Consider the following 10600-nt stretch of genomic DNA (forward strand, 5'->3'; position numbering starts at 1 on the left):
CATGACAACTTAGCTGCTGTCGGTTGTACGTGGCAGGTGCCCAGATACTGCGGCGGTGAGTGGCAGGATAACTCCTGATTCATGCAGACACACACACACACACACATGCTGTTTCTTTCAAAGCCTGGTCGAGTGGGTTTGGGGAGACCCCGTATCAAGTTCTATTAGGACCGTGCCCAGCCTTTGCCAGGGTCCCTGGGAGCTGGGCCACAGAGCCCAGCCCCCATGCCCCAAAGAGCCTTAGGGGGAGCTTTTCTCTGCACCGCTGGGCCGGGAGTAACCAGAACTGTGCCAACGCCAGCGAGGGAGGCAGCAGATGGCAGCGGTCAGATGGCTCCACTGCCTGTCACCTACCCATGTGGGATCTTCTACCAAGTGAACCGGGCCTCTCGGGGGCCATCTCACGCCACGGGGACTACGGAACAGGCAGGACCTGCCAGCTGGGGGCAGCACTCTCAGTTACAGCATTTCTCTGCCCCCAGTTACCCTTCGGCAGCCCCACTGGCCCCACATCCTGCCTCCACCTCTGCAGTGCAGCCCCACTGTACAGTGTGTTGCTGCCTCTGGAACACTGCTGCCAGTGCATAAGCCTGGCTGGCGGCCAGCTCCCCCTTCCACAGCTGAGCACGCTCTGCAGGGAATCCATCTTTTATTCCCCAACTACCCCCATACACCCCTCTGGTTATCCCCATACACTCCCTTCTATCCCCATACCCCCTCATCTATCCCCATACCCCCCTCTGGCTATCCCCCCCTTCTATCCCCATATACCCCTCTGGCTATCCCCATACCCCCCTTCTATCCCCATACACCCCTCTGGCTATCCCCATACACCCCCATCTACCCCCATACGCTCCTCTGGCTATCCCCATACCCCCCTTCTATCCCCATATACCCCTCTGGCTATCCCCATACCCCCTTCTATCCCCATACACCCCCATCTATCCCCTACACCCCTCTGGCTATCCCCATACATCCCCATCTATCCCCAAACACCCATCTATCTATCCCCATACACCCCTCAGGCTATCCCCATACCACCCAACTATCCCCATACACCCCTCTGGCTATCCCCATACACCCCCATCTATCCCCAAACACCCATCTATCTATCCCCATACACCCCTCTGGCTATCCCCATACCCCCATCTATCTATCTCCATACACCCCTCTGGCTATCCCCATACCCCCATCTATCTATCCCCATACACCCCCATCTATCCCCAAATACCCATCTATCTATCCCCATACACCCCTCAGGCTATCCTCATACCACCCAACTATCCCCATACACCCCTCTGGTTATCCCCATACACCCCTGTGGCTATCCCCATACATCCATCTATCTATCCCCATACACCCCTCTGGCTATCCCTATACACCCCCATCTATCCCCATATACCCACTTCTGTCCCCATACCCACCCATCTATCCCCCCCCAAGCACCCTTTTGTCCCCATACACGCCTCTATCTACCTAGTGATCTAGCTCTCTCAGTACATAGCTGGTCCTGCTCACTGCTATATCCAAGCCCCATCACAATGGTTTATAGGTTGTCTCCTTTCAGCCCCTGGGGAGTAGGGACATTTGCTCCTCACTTTACAGATGGGCAGGAAGCCCCAAGAGAGCAGGGGCTGGCTTCACAGAGGGCCTGAGACGCTGTGATGCTGAGCTGGGACAGCACTCACTTTTAAGGACCTAGCAAATCACAGGAACACCCTGCGACCCACACAGCCAGAGCTAGGGGTCTGGGCTCCCATACACTGAATGGTTGGTTTCAGAGTAGCAGCCGTGTTAGTCTGTATCTGCAAAAAGAACAGGAGAACTTGTGGCTCTAATAAATTTGCTAGTCTCTAAGGTGCCACAAGTACTCCTGTTCTTCATACACTGAATGGGGGGAGAGGCGCCTGACACTGCGACCCACACAGGCAGAGCTAGGGGTCTGGGCTCCCATACACTGAATGGGGGGAGAGGCACCTGACACTGCGACCCACACAGGCAGAGCTAGGGGTCTGGGCTCCCATACACTGGAGGGGGAGGGGCGCCTGACACTGTGACCCACACAGGCAGAGCTAGGGGTCTGGACTCCCATACACTGAAGGGGGAGAGGGCTGCCTGACACTGTTGCGACCCACACTCCAACACGCTGGGGAGAGCCACTTAAGCCAGTCAATGGGAGATGCCAACTGAAGGGGTGTGAGCTAAGCCCCACCCCCTCACCAAGCTTGGCACCTACGCCCCGGCTGCAAGGAGATGCCCAGCTCTGCTAGCCAGTCACCTGGGAGCTGCTCACATGGCGTCTGGCACCTCGGGCCTTTCTGGTGAGAATGAGAGAGGCAGGTGCCTCGCTCCACAGCAAACTGTCCAAGGAGGAGGGGCAGCAGTAGCAGCAGCTTTATTCATACTAGCCCAGTGGGTAGAGCACTCACCTGGCTGACCTGGGTTCAAGTCCCCTCCTAGACCAAGCCAAGCATCACTGCAATGTGTGTGCAACACTCTGTGCCTGCCCAGCAGGGGCAGTTTTTGCCTCTCGGGCCAGACCTGCCCTGCCCTGCTGGAGTCAGGAGGAGCCCAACCTCTTGGTGCCTGTTGCACTTGGTCCCCCTCGTCAAGGTGAAGCAGGCTGCTCTGGGAGCCAAGGTGGCCTGCCTGGCTGTGAGGAGCTGTCTACACAGTCCCCTCCCCGACAGGGTTAGTCTGGGGCCCGGGCGGGGATTGTTAACCCAGCGTGGGGGGAGATTAGCCGGCCTGGAGAAGGCAAAGTTCATTAGAAATGGGCAGCTTTCTAGGGCTGGGAGCACCAGGCAGAGATCGGCACCCAGAGGGGGACAGAGGGGGCAGGGAGGAGGCTGAAGGCCTGGGGCTGGGTGGTCCCCTGGTTGTGGTGGGGCAGGGGTAGCTGCGGAGCTTTCATGATTCCCCAGAAATCACTTGTTCAAAGCCCCCTTTCCCCACCAGAGACCTGCCTTATCAGTCTCCCCGCTGTTCACCCACCTTGGCCCCAGTCTCTCTCACTCTCCTGAGCACTCCCTCTCACTCTCCGGAGTGGCTCGCCTGGGACCCCCATTGGTGCAAAGACCCGGGGATCTCGCCTGGCTGGCCCTGAATCAAGAGGGGCATTAACTTCAACTTCCTGTCTCTGTCCCTTCTTGACACATGGAAACACAGGCGGAGACCCTGTGCCACCCCAGCCCCTCAGCCTAGCTGCCCCCCCGCCCCTCCCTGCCATGCCGGGTGGCCGCTCACCTATGGTGTGGGTTGGGGGTGTGTGGCTGGGAGCAGGTGGGGGGCTGTCTCCCAGGCTCCCTGCAGGCCAGGACTCTGCTCCCTCCCCAGCGGCGTTCGCACAGACAGATTTGGATTGATTTATTTCACAGCCTGGGTGGAATTTGAACTTTGAACTTCAAGGAGTGGAGGCCAGGAGCAGCAGGGAAGGGTTGCGGGGAGTATCGGGGGGGGGCAAAGGGAGGGGGGATCAGCTGGAGGGTAAGGGAAGTGGGAGCAGCCAGGGAGAGGACCTTGGGCACATGGGGACAGTATGTGTCCTGGGTGGCCCCTGAGAGGTAACACATTGGGGCTGACGCTGACACACATACTCTCTCTGGGACTGAAACACACACTCTGGGACTGACACACACACACACTGGGGCTCACACACGCACTACTCTCTGTGGCTGATACACACACATACACATTCTGAAACTGACATGCTCTCTGGGGCTCAGACACACACGGGGCTGACACACACTCTCTGGGGTTTACACACTCACCGGGGCTCATGCACACACTCTGGGACTGGCACACACACACACAGGGGCTCACATACACTCTCTGGGGCTGACACACACTGGGACTGGCACACACACACACTGGGGCTCACACACTCTGGGACTGGCACACAAAGGGGCTGACACACACTCGAAGTGAGCTGTAGCTCACGAAAGCTTATGCTCTAATAAATTTGTTAGTCTCTAAGGTGCCACAAGTACTCCTTTTCTTTTTGTGAATACAGACTAACACGGCTGCTACTCTGAAACATCTCTGGGGCTGACACACACACTGGAGCTCACTCACACACTCTCTGGGGCTGACACACACACGCAGGGGCTCATACACATTCTCTGGGGCTGACACACACACACACACACTCTGGGGCTTGCAGCCTCCCATTCACACTCAGCCCAGCCTGAGGGGTGGAAACCCTTGCCCGACACCCATTACCTTAATGTCCTAGGGCTGAGAAGTCGGCCCTGCCTGTCCCCTGGTCACTCCCCAGTCACAGACTCTTGTGGGAAGTTGGACTGGGGGAAGTGCCAGGCCAATGCTAGCAGTCTGAGAGGGAGGTGTTTGGCTGTCACCACTCATGGGTTTTCAGTGCCCCCATTCCAGCAGGCTAGACTCAGCCTCCTTCCCCAGGCAGAGCCCAGCACCCACTGGTACTGCCCTTCCATTGCTCTCAGCTCAGAGAGTGTGAAACTCCGGGAACTCCCTTTGCAGCTCAGGAAAGAGGATAGTCTGATTCAGCTCCACCCGACCAGGCTGGGCTGGGCACTGGGGCCTGTCCAGGGCAGGGGGAGCCAGGCTGGGATTGAGCATCAGGGCCTGCCCAGGGCAGGGAAGCCAGGCTGGGGCCAGGCACCGGGGCCAGCGCAGGGTAAGGGGAGCCAGGCTGAGGCTGGGCACTGGTGCTCCCATAGAGATCTCTGAGCTGGAGCCCTGCTCTCTGGGCCCACAGTGTGAACTCCATGCTCTGGGGAATCTCAGGTTTACACCAAGAGCTGCAGGCTCAGGGGGTGGGAATGGGCCATGGTGCTTAGGTCCTGGCCATGCAGGAACACGGAGAGACTGGAACCAATCTGAGGCCCCCAGGGCTGTCCTGGTGTGGCACAGCAGGCCAAGGGGAACATTGCAGCTGCAACAGGGCTGGAGAACAGACACTCCTGCTCCCCTAGCACAGGCCCTGCCCTGGGCTATGGAGAATCAGTGTGGGGCCATGACACAAAGTGGGGGAAGTTCCAACTTCATCCACTAGGGGGCAGCACTCTGTCTCACATGCACCCACCCCAGCCACTCCATTGTCATTTAGACCAGGGAATGGGGGAGGGGGTGGGCAGATTTCCAAAGGCACTTAGCACACTAGGTGTCAGCTGGGATCGCCTGACAATCCCGGTGAGTACGGAGCCCTTCCCCTCTCATTTCCCTGTTTGAATCTAGGCCGGGGCAGTTGTGATGAAAGCACCCAGCAGGGGCTCATTGGGAGCCCGTAGGAAATGATCTGGGGGCGGCCAGTCTGGCTCCTGGTGCTTGCACCAGAGATGCACCACTACATGGACTGAACTCTCCCTCCCCAGGCAGGGCTGGGCCAGGCTGGAGGAACAGTTGGTGTGGGGCTGCCCCATCCTGGTGATGGAGACACCCCCACAAGCCATGTTCCAGCTGCAATCTGCATCAGGAGATAAGCATCCCCGAGAAGGGCCTGGCTCCAGCTCCCACCCAATATTCCGCTGGCACTGGGGAGAATTGCGCAGAGCAAACTCTGGCTGACCTGATTAATGCTCCAATCCCTGGGCGATCAAGACCGATTTCCTGCTAATGAAACTTTGAAAAGCTTCATTAATCTGCACTGAGCAGCTCAGGGCCGTTCCACTCTGCCTGGCTCCCCCCGTCCTCGATGCAATGGCTCAGGCCAGGACCACAGTTGTTTGGAACAGTTATTTTCCCATGACAGTCCCATTCTGTCCTGCCCCCTCCCCTGCCCCACGGGCCCCCGGGACTCCACTTTCGCTGGGGAAAGGCCACGAAGCCTGGATCGCTGCAGCAACAAAGGAACCGCTGGCCACCTTTTAACAGGGGCAGCCAACCCCCGCCCCGGAATAGTTAAGACCGGGCACGCAGTGGACACTACCTGCCTGGGCGGCGGTGGTGGGGCACCGTGGTGAAGATGCACGGGCATCTGTCAGAGCCACATAGACCCCACACCCAGCAGGCATGGGACACTGGCATCTCCATGTGGGGAGCTCAGTGCCTCTGCAGACATGAATGGATTTACCCTCCCAGCCCTCGGGGCATTATCCCCACCACAGAGGGGAAACTGAGGCACAGAGGGTTACCCACATCGAGCCAAGAGGATGAGGCACACAGCTCATTAGCATTTGCCTGTCCAGTGCTCTGAGATCCTCAGGGGAGGGAGATGCTGCATAGGAGTGTGAAGGGCTGATAAGCAGAGACACTAAGTGATTGTTCTATGAATGAGTGTGTTGGGGTGTGTGTGTGGTATGAATGTATGTTCAAGTGCAGTGTGTGTATGAATACAGAGGTGCAGTATGTGTGTGTGTGTGCAGGCAGTGCCAAGAATGAGCATGCCTGACCGGAGAGGGAATGGGGAGTTGCTGGTAGAGTGGGCAGGACCAAACCCCTCCAGCTTTGGGGCAGGGCTGCGCCTCCAGTGGCTCAGAGAGCTGGCTCATGGGGAGGTTCGGCCCTGCTGGTCTTGGTGGTCAATGTGTCTGTCCCCAGGTTCACCTGGATGGGGTATGCAGCTGCAGGAGGGCAGACAGCGCTGCCTGTAGGAGGCCTCAGACTGACTTAGTCTTTTCCTCTGTGTATGTGTCAGCCCTAGTGAGTGTGTGCGCCAGCCCCAGAGCATGTGTGTGTCAGCCCCAGTGAGTGTGTCAGCTCCAATGTGTCAGCCCCAGTGAGTGTGTCAGCTCCAGTGTGTATCAGCCGTGTGTTTGTGTCAGCCCCAGAGCATGTGTCAGCCCCAGTGTGTGTGTGTCAGCTCCAATGTGTCAGCCCCAGAGTGTGTCAGCCCCAGTGTGTGTGTGAGTGTCAGCTCCAATGAGTGTGTTTCAGCCCCAGAGTGAGCCCATGTGTGTCACTTTGTAGGAGGATGGTCAGTGTTGAATGTCGATACAAGTGTGAATGTGATGGTCAGTTTGAAGTCACTGTGCTGTTTGTACCAGGGGGTGAGTCTGTGCTGCGGGTCAGCTCCCACCAGCCCCAGACTGGGGTTGAGCATTAGGGCCTGCCCAGGGCAAGGGGAGCCAGGCTGGGCACTGGGGCCTGCCCAGGGCTAGGGGGGCTGGGTTGGGTGCTGGGGCCTGCCTAGGGCAGGGGAAGTCAGTCTGGGCACTGGGACCTGCCCAGGCCTGGGGGAGCCGGGACACCATGGGATCTGAAGCTGTGACTGCAGTGAGCTCAGAGAGGAGGGGAAGGGCAAGTGGCTTGGATGAGCAGCACAAAGCCTGTTGTCTATGGACAAGCCCGATACCCCAGCAGGAGTGGTGGGACCAGGGTGGGGTGTCCACCAGGCCAAATACCTCTGCCCGGCAGCTCCAGACTAGAGCACAGCAGAGGAGCAAGGCACGGAGGAGATAGGGTGTGTGGCACTGGCACTAGCAGGGAGTCCTGTGGCCTGCTGCTGCCAGTGGGAACCTTGGCACCTTCCCTGACCTCGGTGCCACTGCATGAATTCTTTATCAACTGCAGCTTCTGCCTTAAATTAAACATGAGGCAAAAGCAGCAGCCAAAGCCAGACAGCACTTAGCCACATCCAAATGGGTGAGCGAGTGCTACCTGGGAGCAGAAGCCAGCACAGCACTGCCAGGCTCAGCCCTGGACAGCCCACGCAGGGGCCATGGGAACAAGTTTGCTGGGCAGTAGGGGAGATTGGGATCCCCCTGAGGACAGCTCCACTCAATTCAGCCTACAGAGTTCAGCTCAGGCTCCAGCCTCTCTGAGGTTCCTGGCTCCTCCTTGTGGGGTTCATGCCAGCCATGTGGTACAGACCCCCCTCCCAGGGGATCCAAAGCAGGGCTGTCTCAGGACAGGGGATGTCATAGCAGCAGGACTCCATTACTTCCCCCTCTTGCAGAAGGGCAGCCCCTGCTGTCAGAGATGAGATTCCCACCTCAGGACAGCAACCCCTGGCAGTGTAGCGTGGGGCTCTAATTTCGGCTCCCCACTCTCTGGAGCACCCCTGGAAAGGGTCCTATGCTCCAGAGTGACACACTTTGTTTTCTTTAGTATTACAATTGATCTCAGTAACTAGGAGGTTAATTACCTCACAGAGCACAGATGAAACCGGGCCTGACCAGAGCAGGGATTGAACCTGCAGTCCCAAGAACACTGGCCCTATAGCTTGAGCTAAACGGGTAACTCTGTTAGCAGACGCTGTTATCGGTACTGGCCGCTAGGGGGCGCCACGCTCTCACACATTAAGCCGGTGCATTAAGTATGGGTGGCTGGGTGCTGGATTCTGTGGGGGCCTGAGCTCCTGTTGGCGAGAAGTGCCTGAGGATGATACACGGTTGCAACTGAGGTTCTAGCTGGCACCTGTGCAGAGTTAATTGATCTGGAGCGGGCTCTGTGCAGGACAGGATCAGTGGCTGCTGCCTGAGAGCTGGCATTGAAGCTGGTGAGATGGGCTGGTCAGAGCCTCTGGATTTCACTAGGTTTCATCACTGTTTTAGGGAAGCCCAGAGATGCAGTGTGATTTCCAGTCCCAGCACTCATAGGAGTCCCAGGGAACAGCTCGAAAGACAAATAGGAGCCACGTGTTACCCAGTGGGTGCCCACAGAGCCCCTGGCATCCCCCATCCTCCTTGGCAGGTGCTATAATCTAATCTAGTAATTTGTTAGATATAATATATAATCAGTATAATCTAGTAATTTGTTCAAGGTCAGGCAGCGAGAGAGAGCTGGAAATTGAACCCAGGAGTCCTGGTGCCCCTCCAGAGCAAGGGACTCCTGGGTTCCATGCCCAGCTCTGGGAGGGAGTGTGACAGAAAGGAGTGCGGGAGGGGGCACCAGGACTCCTGGGTTCAATTCCCAGCTCTCACTCGGCGCCTGACCTTGAACAAGTTACACAGCTCCATTTCCGCGCTGCACAGGGCCGATAACCCGGCCCAGAGCGCAGGAGCTGGTTCACCCCAGCGCTGCGGGAGTCCCGGGGAGCTAGAGGGGCGTCCCGTTGGTAGATGGGGGCGGTTAGACGGTGTCTGCCCTCGGGGCTGCCTACACACGGGAGATCGGCGGGTTCTGGGCGGTGCCAAGAAGCAGGAAGGAAGCGGAGGTGCAAAGGGACCCTGCGCGGGCTGGAAAAGCCCCTGCGGGGATCTCCGTCTCCGCTCGGCCGCCTCCTGCGGAGCCGGGCCGGGGCGCCCCAGCCAGGGGCTGGTACCCAAGGGTTATGTAACTGCGCCAGCAGCTCCCGGAGCCCCCCGGCTGGGTCGCTCCGGAGCGTGCGCTCCCAGGAGCCCGAGGGCTGTGCTGGGGTCAGCCCGGCCGCAGCCCAGGGGAAGGGATCCCGTGCGGGGACAGGGCACGGCCACAGCCCGGGAATGGGGGCCCGGGCCGCCTGGGGAGAGGGGAGGGCTAACCCAGCCGAGAGGCACCTGCCCGGGAAGCCCCCCTCCGTTACCCCCCTCCCGCTGCCTGGGCGCAGCCGCTCCCTCCCACCCCCAGCCCCCTTCCCCCACCTGCCTGGGTGCAGCCCCCGCACCCCACAGTTCTCAGCCTCTCCCCAGCTGCCTGGACACAGCCCAGACCCCCTGCCCACCCCCCAGCTGCCTGGACACAGCCCCCCCACCCCACAGTTCTCAGCCTCTCCCCAGCTGCCTGGACACAGCCCAGACCCCCTGCCCACCCCCCAGCTGCCTGGACACAGCCCCCCCACCCCACAGTTCTCAGCCTCTCCCCAGCTGCCTGGACACAGCCCAGACCCCCTGCCCACCCCCCAGCTGCCTGGACACAGCCCCCCCACCCCACAGTTCTCAGCCTCTCCCCAGCTGCCTGGACACAGCCCAGACCCCCTGCCCACCCCCCAGCTGCCTGGACACAGCCCCCCCACCCCACAGTTCTCAGCCTCTCCCCAGCTGCCTGGACACAGCCCAGACCCCCTGCCCACCCCCCAGCTGCCTGGACACAGCCCCCCCACCCCACAGTTCTCAGCCTCTCCCCAGCTGCCTGGACACAGCCCAGACCCCCTGCCCACCCCCCAGCTGCCTGGACACAGCCCCCCCACCCCACAGTTCTCAGCCTCTCCCCAGCTGCCTGGACACAGCCCAGACCCCCTGCCCACCCCCCAGCTGCCTGGACACAGCCCCCCCACCCCACAGTTCTCAGCCTCTCCCCAGCTGCCTGGACACAGCCCAGACCCCCTGCCCACCCCCCCAGCTACCTGGACGCAGCCCAGACCCCCTGCCTACCCCCTCCAGCTGCCTGGACACAGCCCCCCCCCCCACAGTTCTCAGCCTCTCCCCAGCTGCCTGGACACAGCCCAGACCCCCTGCCCACCCCCTCCAGCTGCCTGGACACAGCCCCCCCACCACACAGTTCTCAGCCTCTCCCCAGCTGCCTGGACACAGCCCAGACCCCCTGCCCACCCCCCAGCTGCCTGGACACAGCCCCCCCCAACCCCACAGTTCTCAGCCTCTCCCCAGCTGCCTGGACACAGCCCAGACCCCCTGCCCACCCCCCAGCTGCCTGGACACAGCCCCCCCACCCCACAGTTCTCAGCCTCTCCCCAGCTGCCTGGACACAGCCCAGACCCCCTGCCCACCCCCCAGCTGCCTGGACACAGCCCCCCCACCCCACAGTT

This window comes from Dermochelys coriacea, chromosome 24 (assembly GCF_009764565.3).
Source record: "Dermochelys coriacea isolate rDerCor1 chromosome 24, rDerCor1.pri.v4, whole genome shotgun sequence".
In the NCBI taxonomy this organism is placed as follows: Eukaryota; Metazoa; Chordata; order Testudines; family Dermochelyidae; genus Dermochelys; species Dermochelys coriacea.